The sequence below is a fragment of the Esox lucius genome, chromosome 9, assembly GCF_011004845.1.
Source record: "Esox lucius isolate fEsoLuc1 chromosome 9, fEsoLuc1.pri, whole genome shotgun sequence".
In the NCBI taxonomy this organism is placed as follows: domain Eukaryota; kingdom Metazoa; phylum Chordata; class Actinopteri; order Esociformes; family Esocidae; genus Esox; species Esox lucius.
The window spans coordinates 15023509-15040451 of record NC_047577.1 but is presented as its reverse complement, the minus strand read 5'-3'; the positions used below and the strand labels follow the sequence as shown (position 1 = coordinate 15040451).

At 41.1% G+C, this 16943-nt stretch overlaps 1 protein-coding gene across 5 annotated transcripts in view; it reads left to right on the top strand.

Moving 5' to 3' along the window:
- Window positions 1-10: 10 nt before the first annotated feature.
- Window positions 11-16943, top strand: part of LOC105012281 (phosphoinositide 3-kinase regulatory subunit 6) — a 37364-nt gene continuing 20431 nt past the window's right edge. Inside the window, exon 1 of one of the 5 annotated variants that reach the window (XM_010872995.3) lies at window positions 11-322. The gene's annotated coding sequence lies outside the window, so the exon portion shown is untranslated. Of the gene's footprint in view, window positions 323-2433; window positions 2534-15181; window positions 15846-16943 lie in introns of those variants that run through there. The other 4 variants (XM_010872996.3, XM_010872994.4, XM_010872997.4 and 1 more) reach the window with 4 other exon arrangements.

Genomic DNA, 16943 nt, shown 5'->3' with positions numbered 1-16943 from the left:
AATTATTAGAATTTTTCCCTTAGTTTCTTATTTTCTATTTTTCTATTCGTTATGAAATGTTCAACGTGTAACGTACCTACAAATATCCATATAGGGCCTACTATAGTTCTATTTGATTGGTTATAGTCAAGTTTCCATAAACAAATCTGTGCCATCTAATAATTGGCTAAATAAAACTTTTGTCTTGTTGTGGGCGTTGTCGTACTGTACTAACCCAGCGTACTGCTTTCACACAAAGTAGCAGAGCACCGTACCGGAGAAAAACTAGTGTTTGTTGTCTTCCTTGAAAGCATATGGATTTTTTTGCTGAACCAAACGGCAGGTAAATAGTATATTTGTTAAAAGAAAAAGGCGTATTTACATGGTGTTTAGGAGATGTGTACATGTTTTAAATGTTTTACAGTAAGATGTATAATGATCAAGTTGCTTTTTTGTAAAATAAATACTGTAAAAGTAAAATCAGAACAAGTTGAAGCGGAAAAAGAGAGGCACCATTTGCCACGGTCTTTTCAATAACTGGTTTAATGAAATTCATAGACGCAATGCGGTTAAAATATAATATTTTTTGGACAGAATTGTCGTCTAGCGTGAAATGTCTTGGTCCTTCAGTGCAGAGCGCTGATGCATGTTCTGTGCGTGTCTTGACCAATCCGATTAACGGAAATCGTTGGTCGTGCGGGTGGGGATGTGCGAAGTGCTCAAGGCGCGCTCCCTACTGGGTTATCCTGTTTATGAAGTGCAGCGGGATAGCAGTTCACTTCCCGACAGACTGTGCCTAAAATTCTATAATATAGATAGTAACCTACAACTAAACATTAGCGATTAGACATCATGGAGCCCTACTGCATGGAAACGTGTTGATGTGTCTGTCTCAACAACAGGTCGCATAAAGAGCACATTGTGTAGCATATCCCTCTGGCCGGGATAAGAGAAGTAACATGTTTATTGGCGATTTGTTCGCAAGAACATTTTAATAGTATCCATTTGATATTCAAACGTGATCTGCTACCTACATGTTCAATTCAAAATGATTCACTGGATCCCTGTTGGTTTTACTGTTCATCCCTATTTTCTGTGTACTGGATGTTTGCAAGTTTTTCTGCCTTTCACAGTGTTGAAATTTGACAGGTTTTTCCTCCTGTCCAAGTCCAGCAGTTTTTTCCAGGGGTAAGAACCACGAGACTCGATTAGAAAACTGTCTTCATAGCCCATTTTAAGCCTATTGTATTTTTGTCATAATTATTATAAGATTTTTTTTTTTACAATAAATGAATCTCATCGAATGAGAAGGTCCTGATTTTGACTGTTATGGTAACTAGATCAAGAAAAACTGCTGAGTCCCAGAATGTGTTTTACTGCCAAGTTACATTGGGACTTGAAACACCACCTCTGGTGCCAGCCCGGCTTTCAAGCATATTTTGAAGCATTAGTCATCAGCTCATGTCGGCATGAATGAGCCATTTTCTAATGTAAACAGGCATGAAGAATTGTTCTCAGCCAATGTGGCATTTTAGGGTCTGTATTATTTTGGGCATTAACTTAAAGCATCTCTATAGAGGTTCATTGCTTGTTTTATTTGATTCCCCAATTCACGTATGGAATAGATTGCAAAGTGCAATACAACTAGGCTGCAAATACTGCGTCCAAAATTCCCTGTTGACTGCAGTTGTTGTTTTGTAATTTTCTTTGTGTTTGGCTTGTTGCCATCTCTGAAGGTTTTGTATTGTTCATAACAGACATTAATTGAGATAGATAGGCAGCCTATTGTAGAGAAGAGACACATGATTGAGAAGTTATTTTTAAGCTCCTTGCCATCATACCTGTTCAGACACACTGGCCATAACGGGAAGACACAAGTAAAAACAAAGGTTGTTTTCTTCTCCTGAGATAATAACAACAGTCTGATAACAATGCCTGATTGAAGCTCTGGCTCTGTGGGCGATGTGTGTTTTGTCTTGGATGGACTCTAACGCAGCGGCCCAGGGTGCATTTCTGCTTCCTTGTTTTAGATTCCGGTTTCCTGGGGTTTCTTGTGTGCTGTTACCGAGGGCACTGGTAGCCTGGTCCCAGACCAGTTTTAAGTTGTTGACAAACTTGCATGGTCAACAGTGTCCAACTAGACAGGCATTGAACCAGGCTACTGTGATTTTGTTGTGGTTGGGTGTGTACTGTTTGTTCTATACTATCCAATAGGAGTGTAATTAATTACAGTGTCACTACACAGAAAATGTACTAAACCATAACTAACCTACATGAATGTGCAATATAATTTGTCGGACAGCTGTTTCTAATGTGAACACTTGTTTATAATCCCGTGCTTATATGTCAAATGATTGTAGGTGTTATAGGAAAGCCGGGCCCCCCCTGAACCGACCCTTGATGGTGTCACCCGTAGGCTTGGGTCCTCAGATGTGATGCTGTGAATGGGGCAGATTACACTGCAGAGATGAGGAGAGTTTAAGAAGTGTTGTGCTGTCTGAATCGTGGTCGTGAAGTGGAAGCCATAGGTCCCCGTGCACGTGGACGCATTAGTGTGAGTGACTCTAGTTTCATTCTGGTGGGCCATGTGCCACTTAGATTTTCCCAAGCCCACTTGCTTTCTGTCTTTAGGTCCATATAAGCAGTGTTTATGATGTTGTCGCCCCCCCATCAATGAGATCACTTTCAGACTGGGTAGCATGAACACAGTGGTGATGTACAGTGCCTTTCGGAAATCATTCAGACGGTTTTCTATTTATTTCTTGTGTCACGGTGTGCCAAATATAACTGTGGGAAAGTTTTATAACTTGTGCCAGTGATCATAGGACATGGGGAATCACACTCAACTCATAGTGCCTTTAGAACTTATTCAGACCCCTTCAATGTCTTTAAATCTTGTTGTGTTTTAGACTTATTATTTTTGCCGTCGATCTAGACACAATAATGACAAAGCAAAATCAAGTTTTTAGCCTTTTGTGCCAATTTATTCATGACAAGTATGAACTGGAACGTCAGCAAAAAACAGTAAGGGTTTGATAGTTAATATACTGCTCTCATTACCGCCTACTTTTCTGGTCCAACAATTTAAGACCAGGGATAACTATATCTGTAGCTCAACCCTAATATTCAGAGAATCTCTCTCAGAGAATCTAAACGTGTGTACGAAAAAGATAAAAAAGAACACCTTGGCCCTAATACAAACTGTAGCCTGGAAACGGAAACAGGTTTGAATAACAGATTAGTTTGCAAAGTGTTTGTCGCAGGGGATAATTCCAAACAGGTCTCGACAAGTTTGATGGTCACGTATGGATGTTTACACATATATTTAAGCAGTAAGGTATGAAGGGGTGAGGTGACCAATATAACACAAACCCTTACTTACTGCTGTTATAAATAAGTTACCTATTTATAATTATGGCAGAAGAAATTGATGTGGTGGCATATCCGCGGTATACAGTGTCATATACCATGGCTATCAGCCAATCAACATTTAGGATTCAAACCTCCTGGTTTAGTATTGTCTTAGTATTATTCTAAAGTAATAAGGTGTAAATCATAAATTAGCCTGTAGAGTGATTTATTTTATTAAAAATAAATAAATAAAAAAACTATGCACCTCTACTAATCAGTTTGTCAGACATCTGTGCATTACTCTTAGCGATTTGTCAGGAAAATTTTCAGAAATGGCCAGAAAAATAAAATGTACGAAAATGGGGAAATAACTGCAATATGCTGTCAGATTATGTTTATGTTTTGAGGGGGCTAGTGACATCCTGGGAGAACAAAATGGTTTGAGTTCTTCTGAAACACTGATTAAAATTAGTAGCAAAGTTGAGGGTTGGTAGACTGATGTACTAGCAGATAATTATAACTTTTCTATGATAGAGAGACAGTGACGAAATATGGAGATGGTTTCGAACCCACGGGGCAACAGCACATGTCCCAGAGGCAGCGGCCCAGAACATGGAACTATCCGGCCCACAACCTAGCAGAATTTAAACTGAATTAAATGTCAGTATCCAACTTATGGAAGATTTTCATAACCATATAAGCAATGTCCAGACTGAATGGAGGAGGTCACTCAATAATCTGTCTGAATAATAAACTGTTGGCCAAATGTGTACACTACTGTTATACATCTTTTTTGCATCTTGCAACCACGTCCAGAGGTGGTCTGGAAAACCTCTGGTTCTGATTTGCATCTGATGTCCATTCTGATTGTACCCACATTAAGTTGACAGGTAATAACAACCCTTCACTCAGAACGTTACTGTATGGAGGGGCTATCAAATAAATATGTGAATAGTCGAATTTAGGTGCCGTCGGATATGGAAATAGTGTTATAATATTTATAATACAGCGTCCCTGAGTCTAGGTGGAAAATCAGGCCCTGAAATTTGACCTTCCAAACACTTACTCTGCTGTGTCTATTGTATCTCAGTTCTGTGAGTATATCAGTCTGTAAGCCCTGATAACACTTACTGATTTATCACTGATCAAGTGTTTCGAGGAAACCAAACCATGGTCATTCTGCAGTCACATTGGTGCTTTTTATGTACAGCACCGGAAAAAACTCAGGAGACCACTGCACCTTTTTCTTTCCTTTCCAAAAAAGTTGAAAAGGAAAGTTTTGAGTGAGGAACAGAAAGGTTAAAATTGCAGTGGTCTATTTATTTTAACCCTTCTGTTCCTCACTCAAAACCTTCCTTTTCGACTTTTTTGGAAAGGAAACAAAAAGGTGCAGTGGTCTCTTAATTTCTTCCGGAGCTGTATATACTAAATATAACTTTGACCCCATTCTTTTGCGATTTTTTTATATATTTATTCCTGCAAATATTTAAACTCTATCCCGCACCACTCAACAATGCAGATTTCCAAACTGGTGCGTCAAAGTGCATAGCATTCTGCAAGCCTTAATCACTATACTGGAGACTATTATGGATACTTTTAGATTTACACTTTACTTGTCAACAATAATATAAAGACAATGCAGTCCTATGTAAACATCCAAGCATGAATATCAAGCCTGTCCAGACCCTTTAATTCTTTACAGTATTGCACTTTTTCCCTACATTATTACTTAAACCTGTCTCCTTTTTGGCCGGCCCAACACAGCTTGGGTGGTGACTGATTTTGAAGATAGGAGAGATTATCTGATGTACAGTATTTTTACAGTATACAGTTATACTGGACAGGTCAAGTGAGGGGTAGCATTTCGCCGATTGGTTAACAAATCTATGCAATAATAATATTTTTATAAAACAAATAACTGTAAAAGTTTGCTGTTTTCTGTTCATTCATACAGTGTCATAAGTGGGAAGCCCAATGCAAATTGGGATTATTTGCGTAGAGGGAGGGACCAGGAAATCTGATCATAATGTGAACACTGTGTGTTGTTAAGAGACATTTCTCTACCATGAATAGAGCTCAGGAATTTCAACCAGATAGTGGTTATGTTGATCGGATGGTGGCAACAACATGTACCGCGAGGTGTAAACACAGCCAGAGGTTTAATCATAGCCGGAGGTCTAATCACAACCGGAGGTCTAATCACAGCCGAAGGTCTAATCACAACCTGAGGTGTAATCACAGCCGGAGGTTTAATCACAACTAGAGGTGTAAACACAATCAGGGGTCTTAACACAGCCGGTGGTCTAATCACAACCAGACGTCTAATCACAAACAGTGGTCAAATCACAACCTGAAGTGTAAACACAGCCGGAGGTCTAATCACAACCTGAAGTGTAAACACAGCCGGAGGTCTAATCACAGCCGGAGGTCTAATCACAGCCGGAGGTCTAATCACAAACAGTGGTCAAATCACAACCTGAAGTGTAAACACAGCCGGAGGTCTAATCACAACCTGAAGTGTAAACACAGCCGGAGGTCTAATCACAGCCGGAGGTCTAAACACAGCCGGAGGTCTAAACACAGCCGGAGGTCTAAACACAGCCGGAGGTCTAATCACAGCCGGAGGTCTAAACACAACCAGACGTCTAATCACAACCAGACGTCTAATCACAAACAGTGGTCTAATCACAGCCGAAGGTCAAATCACAACCTGAGGTGTAAACACAGCCGGAGGTCTAATCACAGCCGGAGGTCTAATCACAACCTGAGGTCTAGTCACAGCTGGAGGTCTAAACACAGCCTGAGGTCTAATCACAGCCGGAGGTCTAAACACAGCCTGAGGTCTAAACACAGTCGGAGGTCTAATCACAGCCGGAGGTCTAATCACAACATGAGGTCTAATCACAGCCGGAGGTCTAAACACAGCCGGGGGTCTAAACACAGCCTGAGGTCTAATCACAGCCGGAGGTCTAAACACAGCCGGAGGTCTTAACACAGCCTAAGGTGTAAATACAATTGTGTCACATTGTGTCTTTTGATTGTCTACACCTGTCAACAAATGCAGACAGGGCAAGAAAATCTGGATAACAGGCACACGTTAAAAGCATGTTTTAATGGAGCTGTAGATACAGTGGATAGAAGAAGCACTCAGACTGGAATTAGGAATAAAGCTTTTGCTATATCCACGAAAACTCTGGGCTCAGGTCCCCATAATATCCAACTGTCCAGCTGAACCCCAGGGCAGGGCCGAACAGACAGGAAATAGCTCCACCCATTTTGCCAAGCATAGCGCCAGACTACAAAAGGGGCACCAGTAGCGTCAGCTATCCTGAGAGAAGGCCAAGTATAGCATGCAAACACATCGCACTCCCAGAGGGCTCAAAATGTAATGGAAAGATTTCATCTTGACTCCACTCACATTGAGTATGGCACAAAAGCCTGACATGACACGATGCACCCTCTCAGAGCTGCCGTGGAGAAACAGGAGTAAGCTAGTGACTCAGTCCTTGTAATTGCGTCGGAGAGAGGGTATCATAGCGCGGGTGGTTTTCTCAATCCAGTGCTTTGTCATTCCCTTTCATACCCTTGAGCCAGATGGTCAGAGTTTAAATAGACTCTGTGTCTCTCATATGGATAATTCGGTTAATGGTCAGATGCTCTGACCGACTTTTGACTGTAGAATATTTAGGTATGTACCACAGGACAACTTACGGAGATGTGTGGCACCAAGTAAAGCTAACGCTTTGAAGGTTATCAGTAAAACCTTGATGTCCACTCTCGCCATGACAGGAAGCTAGCCTACAGAGGCTTGTATAGAGTGAAAAGATAAAATAACTTCTAGTCACACAGTTTTCATCACTAGTTGAAGTTTACTTAATGTATCTGTCTAGCTAGAAAAACCAGCATTGCAGAAGTTAAAGAAAAAGCACAGATGAGATTTCCTGCCTGTTTTGGTTTTACAAAAAGCAACAGGTATGTGCAACGTGACATAGATGGAAATCTGCTCTTGAAATATTATTTTAACATGTCTATGACCATGTACAGTAGCAGTGTTCAGCTAAACCAGCCCTATTATAATCGACAGAAGCAGACCTCCCTGCTCTGTCAATGCTCCACACAACAGGTTTCTGGAATCCACAGGCCTTCTGCTTACTGAACTGTTACCAGGTTGTTGTTGTAGCTATGGTTACAACCTCCTATTCAAGCCTGGATATTTTAGTTAAAGAAATGTAATGCATTATACTGCATTATATTTCACGTAGAAGGAACAAAGAAAAAACTGTATTCTTATTGCTTTGATTAGACGGAGGTCATACACTTTGGCCAAACTGCAAATAATGTACAGTTATTTCAAAACCTTGAACAGTATTTGGTTGAGCCAGAGATTAAATATACTTTCGGCCTATTTGAAAGTTGGGCTGCCCAATATTTCATTCCATGTCTATGCTAAGTAGATGTCAGATTTGATTGTACAGTACATAACTATAAACAAAAACAATTGGATTCATAAAGCACCTTTCTACCAAGTGAGGTTTTCAAAGTGCTTTATCTTGTAAAGGGAGTAACTCACCTCATTCAAATATGTAGCACCTATCCACATAGCTAAATTGTTCCAGAACTCTACCACACATCAGCTATGAAATGAGCAGGGGCACATACAGTGGGGCAAAAAGTATTTAGTCAGCCACCAATTGTGCAGGTTCTCCCACTTAAAAAGATGAGAGAGGCCTGTAATTTTCATCATAGGTACAATTCAACTATGAGAGACAAAATGAGAAAGAAAAATCTAGAAAATCACATTGTAGGATTTCTTATGAAGTTATCTGTAAAATACGTATTTGGTCACCTACAAACAAGCAAGATTTCTGGGTCTCACAGACCTGTAACTTCTTATTTAAGAGGCTCCTCTGTCCTCCACTCGTTACCTGTATTAATGGCACCTGTTTGAACTCTTTATCAGTATAAAAGACACCTGTCCACAACCTCAAACAGTCACACTCCAAACTCCACTATGGCCAAGACCAACGAGCTGTCAAAGGACACCAGAAACTAAATTGTAGACCTGCACCAGGCTGGGAAGACTGAATCTGCAATAGGTAAGCAGCTTGGTGTGAAAAAAATCAACTGTGGGAGCAATTATAAGAAAATGGAAGACATAAGAGACCACTGATAATCTCCCTCGATCCGGGGCTCCACACAAGATCTCACCCCGTAGGGTCAAAATGATCACAAGCACAAATTCCAGAACCACATGGGGGGACCTCGTGAATGACCTGCAGAGAGCTGGGACCAAAGTAACAAAGGCCACCATCAGTAACACACTACACCGCCAGAGACTCAAATCCTGCAGTGCCAGACGTGTCCCCCTGCTTAAGCCAGTCCAGGCCCGTCTGAGGTTTGCTAGAGAGCATTTGGATGGTCCAGAAGAGGATTGGGAGAATGTCAAATGGTCAGATGAAACCAAAATATAACTTTTTGGTAAAAACTCAACTTGTCGTATTTGGTGGAGAAAGAATGCTGAGTTGCATCCAAAGAACACCATACCTACTGTGAAGCATGGGGGTGGAAACATCATGCTTTGGGGCTGTTTTTCTGCAAAGGGACCAGGACGACTGATCCATGTAAAGGAAAGAATGAAATGGGCCATGTATTGTGAGATTTTGAGTGAAAACCTCCTTCCATCAGCAAGGGTATTGAAGATGAAACGTGGCTGGGTCTTTCATCATGACAATGATCCCAAACACACTGCCCGGGTAACGAAGGAGTGGCTTCGTAAGAAGCATTTCAAGTTCCTGGAGTGGCCTAGCCAGTCACCAGATCTCAACCCCATAGAAAATCTTTGGAGGGAGTTGAAAGTCTGTGTTGCTCAGTGACAGCCCCAAAACATCATTGCTCTAGAGGAGATCTGCATGGAGGAATGGGCCAAAATACCAGCAACCGTGTGTGAAAACCTTGTGAAGACTTACAGAAAACGTTTGACCTCTGTCATTGCCAACAAAGGGTATATAACAAGGTATTGAGATGAACTTTTGTTATTGACCAAATACTTATTTTCCACCATAATTTACCAATAAATTCATAAAAAATCCTACAATGAGATTTTCTGGATTTTTTTCCCTCATTTTCTCTCATAGTTGAAGTGTACCTATGATGAAAATTACAGGCCTCTCATCTTTTTAAGTGGGAGAACTTGCACAATTGGTGGCTGACTAAATGCTTTTTTGCCCCACTATATATCATCAAGCAGTTGGTATCGGACATTAAGGAAAAATATAATTATCAATTTTGTTAAGTAAGTTTAAAACCTTATTTCTGACATTTATACCTAGGAATAAAAAATATTTACAATTACAGAAAGAGAATGTGTGTTTTTCGTCAGACCTATTTTTGTGAGTCTAGTGTCACATCTTTCAGATCAGTGGTTCTCAACTGCAAGTCTCGGAACCCAAAGTCCTGCTGGTTTTCATTCTAGCTCTCTAAATATAGATTAATTTAGACCTGGGACACCGGGTGAATGCAAGTAACCATCAGGTAGAATAGATGAAAAGCAGTGGTCTGGGTCCCCAGGCTCGGAGTTTAGAACCCCCTTCTATAGAGTCAACTCCCTCTCTCCAAAATTTTTAGCACGGACACCTGTTTGTTGTTGTTGGCATCACCTGTGTTTCTCACTGGCTCTATTTATGTTCCTCCTTCCTTGGTGCATCTTGTCTGTCAAGTATTTGGATCCACTTCCTTTTGTAATGTTGTCCTTTCCTTGTATTAGTTTTGTTACTTCTTATTTATTTTTATGAAAGCCCTCCGTTCTCCCTTTGTCTGTGTCCTCCCGCCTGGATCTTACAATTTTATGATTGAATTTCCATTTGTTGAAATTCGTCCGAAGCAAAATTTTTATTGAATTGATGCCAGGAAATGACAAAACCTGACAAAACGTCGGGTATCAACATTTGCCAGTTGTGGTATATGAAGAATTTTCGTATCGGTTCATTCCTAGTGAGTTGTGTTGTTGTAATAAGAATTGAAGGGGATAATTACTGTTGGTACCATGATTTCAGTTGGGCCAGTTTGGGAGTTTAGGAGTTTAGCCTGGACATCACATTGAAAAAGTGGACTGCAAAGCGCATAACGTCCAAAGCTTCCAACTCTCTTATGTTTGTTTTCAGACGTGTGCACGTGTATGCATCTGTTTGTGTGCGTTACTTTTACAGTAAGTGCATTTGTACATAGCAGTAACCCACGGGGCATTACAATACACGGCAGGGATTAAGACACCCTGACGGCTGGTGCCTTAATCAGGACCAGTCCAGTGGACACATCCTCAGGTGAACCCGGGTACAGGAGGGCTGACCGCCTCCTCTGCTACACCTCCCCCTCCTCTCTCTTCCTCAGGCCTGATGGTTTTAGCACATGGACTTGAAATCCTTCCCTTTGCAACATAGAATTGTGTACCTGCCTGTGTGCCTTTTTGTGTGTGTGTTGGTGTGTGTGTGTGTGTGTGTTGGTGTGTGTGTGTGTGTGTACGGCTTGACGTGCTATGATGAGAACACAGAGAAGCTTTTCCCTGGCTATTTAACCAGGTACAGGGCCAGAGGGCCTTGCAGGTCCAGTGGTCCAGAAACACTTCCTCACATTGTGTTTGGCTGTGAATGCAGGAAACCTCCTTGGTTGACCTCCCCACTACAGCTAGCAAAGAGCCTATCCAAGCGTCTTAAATGCCGTCGGATTTGCATATGCATTGCTTTTGGCCGGCTAGTGGTCGGCCCTTTTGAAAATACGTTGGTATTTCACATATACGACCGCCTTCGATTGTTGTAGTTATGGCTTCTTTAACTGATGGGTAATGAATGGTAGCTTTGTCTTGTTTGGATTTCTCTTGCCCTGTGATGGTTGCGTCTACATTATGACGGGAAATGGTTTGGTTTCATAAGTGTTTGCGTATCAATTGTTGTGTTTTGTTTTGCTGGGTGAACTAGTTATTTGGAACTGGTCCAAGAGGAAAACACCATTACTGGACTCGTTGCCAAATATAAACTTTCCGTGGTGATTTTTATTGTCATATATGGCCTGTGCATTGTCAGCTACATACTGTTGTGACAGAAGGCAGAGTCACTTCTCTGGAAATCCTATTTGCCCATGTCATATATCATGTCATAGACTGGGCTGTATGTGGTTTTAACTCAGAACTAGGAGATGTTTTCCTGCTGTTTCTTACAGGTATAGAGAGAGATGTAGCTCTGCTGCTTGCTAGACTAATAAGGGGATTACCAGTTTAAAGCCACATTCACGCATGCACAAACAAATACACATCCACAAACAAACACAAACACAGTTGCACACCATCTTCTAATCTTAAATTCTCATTCTCACGATCTCTCTATCTCTTTCTCTCTCTTTATCTCTCCACTTCCACTCCTCTGCTGGGTCTTCCTGTTTTTAGAGTTTGTCTCGAGCAGGTCGGAACGGAAGTCAGTCCTGTTTTCGCCATCGTTACCAGTCACCAGCATCAATATTTAGCCTAGACCAAAAAAGAGAAAAACAGACTTGATGGGGAAGCACCACCTGACTATTTAAGAAACAGTATTTGTTTGTGCTAGTCCGACAGGCGGAGGAGGCCTTTTAAATTGGACGCTGACTGGATTTCTTCAAACTGCGGTTGAAACTAAGAGCAGGAACTGAACCAGCACTGTAAATAGTAAGCAGGGTTGGAGGAAGTTAGTTTAATTTGCACTGCCTGCCTGTGGTACGTCTGTGCCCCTGCCACTCAGATCCAACCCACTTTTTCTATTCCCTATGAATAACTGAGTGTACCTGGTTCAAAAGTTTGGGGTCACTTAGAAATGTCATTTTCTCCATGAAAACGTGCATGAAATTAGTTTGAATAGGAAATGTGGCAAAATGAATAGGAATTATAGTAACTGACGGTTAAAAATTATGAATTTTAATCAAAGTACTAATTGTGTTATTAATAATTGGGAATTCTCTATTTGCAGCAATTGCAGCCTTGCACACCTTTGACATCTTAGTGGTTAGTTTGTTGAGGTCATCTGAAGAGATTTCTCCCATTGCTTCCTGATCACCTCCCACAAGTTGGATTGCTTTGATGGGCACTTTTTACTCAATAGGGTTGAGATCCGGTGACTGTGCTGGCCACTCCATTATAGACAGAATACCAGCTGACTGCTTCTTCTCTAAATAGTTTTTGCATAGTTTGGAGTTGTGCTTTGAGTCATTGTTCTGTTGTCGGAGAAAACTGGTTCCAATCAAGCGCTGTCCACTAGTTATGGCATGGTGTTAAAAAATGTATTGATAGCATTCCTTCTTCCTTCCCTTTTAGCTTGTACAGATCTCCCACTTTACCACTACCAAAGCTCCTCCAGACCATTACATTGCCTCTACCAGGCTTGACAGATGGCATCAAGCATTCCTCCAGCATCTTTTCATTTGGTCTCATGAATGTTCTTCTTTGTGATCCGAACACCTCAAACTTTGTCTATCCATAACACTTTTTCCTATCTTCCTCTGTCCAGTGTCTGTGTTCTTTTGCCCATATTAATATTTTTGTTATTGGCCAGTCTGAGATATGGCTTTTTCTTTGCCACTCCCGGAGTCGCCTCTTCACTGTTGATGTTGAGACAGGTGTTTTGCAGGTACTATTTAATGAAGCTGTCAGTTGAGGATCTGTGAGGCATCTGTTACTCAAACTAGACACTCTAATGTATTTGCCCTCTTGCTCAGTTGTGCACTGTTCTGTGAATGGAGTAGTACACCGCGTTCTACGAGATCTTCAGTTTCCTGGCAATTTCTAGCATGGAATAGCCTTAATTCCTCAGGACAATAATCAACCGATGAGTTTCAGAAGAAAGTTCTTAGTTTCTGGCCATTCTGAGCTTTGAATCAAACCCACAATTGCTGATGCTCCAGATACTCAATTAATCTGAAGAAGGCCAGTTTTATTGCTTCTTTAATCAGAACAACAGTTTTCAGCTGTGCTAACATAATTGCAAAAGTGTTGATACATTTTAAATGATTAATTTGGATTAGCAAACACAAAGTGATATTGAAACACAGGAGTGATAGTTGCTGATGACGGGCCTCCAGATGCCTATGTAAATATTCCATGCATATCAGCCGTTTCCAGCTACAATAGTCATTTACAACATTAACAATGTCTACACTGTATTTCTGTGTATACAGAGTTTTTTTAATGGACCTAAAATTTGCTTTTCTTTTAAAAACAAGGAACTTTCTAAATGACCCCACTCTTTTGAATGGTAGTGTGTATACATATATTTTATAATTCGTCCTATCATAGGATCAGAGTGTTCAGTTACTGGAAAATGGGTTATTGAGAAAACACTGATCTTCTGTCCTACAACACCCGGGCTGTCAAGGCGCCAAATGAGTGATAGGAATTGCGTCAAAGTAAAAAAATGTCTTTACCCCATCAGCTCTTACTTTAGACTTTTCAAGTACAAGTAGTTCTTAAGAAATGTATAAAGTAAAAGTTAACTGGTTAGTTACAAATTTATTTTGACACTGTATGGTAAACTGTAAAAGCAAATTTTAGTTTGCTGCCAAATGTTAGTTTGCTGCCTTATAGTAGGTCTGCTGTAATTTTGTTTGTCAAAGCCCCTATGCTAAACATAATGCTACATGAAAATTGCAAGTTTACCATGGTAAAGTGTGGTTTAAATCAACTTTAGTTATTTCAAAAGCCAGCATTTTGGAAGAAAAATCTGAATTTTTATCATCTCAGTGGGGAAACAACATTCTCTCTCTTTCTCTCTCTCTGTTCAGCTGCAGCTGAGGGCAGATCTTGCCCTTACATAACGAGACTAATCATATGCTTCAATGTGCCACTGCTCACAATGAAAGTTCATGGGAGATAAATATTGATTTTCTGTATTATAAGAGTATGCAATTTATGTAACTAAAGTTGTTTGCTATGACAAATTTACGTACAAAAAGAAAATTAACTCTCCTTCAATTACTTAAGTAAAAAGTATACTGTGATCACAGCGCACAGGGAGCTAAAATGTAGCATGCTTCTACCGAGCCCAGAAGCAAAGTCACTTCTACAACTTGAATGTTTCATTTTACCCATGAACTGATTTGAAAGATTAGTTTCTGTGTGTTTATCATCAAGAAACTTTAAATACATAGAAGTAACTTGAGATGGCTGTGACTGGTAAGATATATCATCAAGCCAGGATTGCTGTAGCCCTGACTCCTCCCCTGTGCTTTTTTATCTCAACTGAGTTCTCAAGCTGGCCTTGCTATAGTCTTTGTTGCTAGGTGAGTGTTAACACACTCACCTCTAAACTGCATTTTGATGTTAGCCTTGTACTTCTTTCTCAAAGTACAAGGTCGCTCAGGCAAGCTTTCGGAATTGGTTTTGTATTCTCTTATCACAAGTAGAAAATAGTGTGCAGTTTCCCAAAGCGCTACACTGTACATCATGCACAGACAGAATTCTAGTGCTCCTGAGATAACCTATACGACTGGAGTTGTCTGGCAGTTCATGAATTGTTGAGACATCCAATTTCCTCTGTCTGTTTGCAGTGACAATGCGCAGAGCTGAGCCCTTGTTAATGACCACCCTACTATTTTTGGCTTTTTATTTTGCAACTTATTACCTGAACCTATGGGGTGCACACAAAGACACACGCACCTTCAGGATTTCAACCTAAATATAACTTGTTGCGCGTGGTACGCCTACTCATTCACACACACACAGGAAATGTGTCATGTCCTCTGCTTGTTGTGTACAGTATAGTGGCGTATACGTGTATGTGTGTGTGTGTGTGTGTGTGTGTGTGAGAGAGAGAGAGAGAGAGAGAGATAGGGAGGGAGGGAAACTGTGGAACATAGATAGGACGAGAAAGACAGTGAGGTAGAGAAAGGGGGAAAGGGAGAGAGAGTGTGTGAGAGTGAGAAAGAGAGAGAAAGCGAGGGTACAAGGAGAAAAGGAGTGAGAGAAAGAGTGAGGGTGCATCGGTAACAGGAAGCTTGTGGTGAAACAGGCAGCGTCGACTTGCTGAGGTAGCGCTTTCGTCGCTGTAGACGTTGAGCGATTGGTGCAGGGATCGAGGCTAAATCCCCATCGAGCTAAACCTCCATTGTGCTACTGTAACCACAGGAGTGTCGACCGATTGATGGAGGGAGGGAGGGAGGGGGAGGCAAAGAGAGGCCCAAAGTGAGAGAAAACAAAAGAAAGAAAAACAAGAAATAGACAGCGAGGGAGAGGTACCATAACCCGCACCCTCCCCCAGCCGGCTACATCGCTTTCCGCCTCCCCCTCTATCTTTCTGGCTCTTCCCCCCTCGCTCTGAACAGTGCCTCTGTCACCACCAGCTCATCATTACTGTACCTCCCGGGTTAGAGAGGAAGTGAATTTCTCTGTTCTTTCTGTCAAAAGCTGCAGCCTCAGGTTGGACACTGAGCGTGTGTGTTGGACACGAACAGCACAGGGATACTTGTGTGTTGCTGAAAAGAGGAACCTTTCTGAGAGGAAAAAGGTAGGGGCATTTGTTTTCTGGCAGGCACCTGTCTTGGTAGTAGGGAGAGAATGGGAGACTAATTGTCTACTGTAAGAAAATTGAGAAATTGAGTTTTGTAAGAGAGAATGAGAAAGAGTTTTGTCATTCCTTGGCTCTTTCCTGGGAAACTGACACAAAATGTGCCCAATAGTTCCCACAAGAATTCACTGGCTCTGAAATGTTTGAACAGAATATATGTTGCCTTGTAGCCTACATTTATTGTTACATCAGTAAGCTGACATTCAGTCTTGTCAGCACTGTTATTCTGGGTCAGCCTGTTGACAAGTGAGGAAGTGATACAGTTTAATTTGTGGAGTGTGTGTTACTTTAGCACTTTTGCTACTTCTTGATGCTTTATTTGCTGAGATATGCGGGAAAATTCCAGTTCTTGATAGTTTGTGGAGAAATAATTGAGGTTGTATCATTTGGCAATGCAGTTTAAAGTGCCATAATGACAGTTTAGAGACCATCACAAAGTTCTCCATGACGGTTTAAATTCCTACCATGGTTAATTGTTTTATGGTCGTGTGACATTGTCCCATAGATCTAGCCTTCATACACCTCCCACATTGAAGTCAGTTCAGTCATTTGTTTGTGGGTGTGTTGGGGGAGTGTTAAACAGTCACACAGATGACTTATTTCTACCAACCAAAGACAAAAACCAAGATGCGTCGACAGGCCTTAAGATACTCTGCATTATTCTAACCGTGAGAAAGAGAAGCAGAAGGAAACTTGTTCTATTTCAACTGTGGTATAACCACAGCATCTGCCTTCAGTTATTATCTCTGGTGTGATAGTATATTTACTGTGGGTGTGTGTTAGCCGCAAGGATAATAAAACAAGGACGTTTGTCCTGTGGAGCTTGTCAATGTTCTCCACAAGGAAAAAATATTATTTCCAAAATGGCAGAAGTTTTACGCAAAAGGATAAAGATCAGGTTTACGGTTGGGAAGATTTCAATAGGAACTGGATAGGAGTAATTTGTTGTACCTCCTGTGCATGATTGGTGTGTGTGTACGTGTATGTCTTTCACGGTCTGGCGATTGGCTGCCTTCTCTTAGGGACTGTCGCGTCATA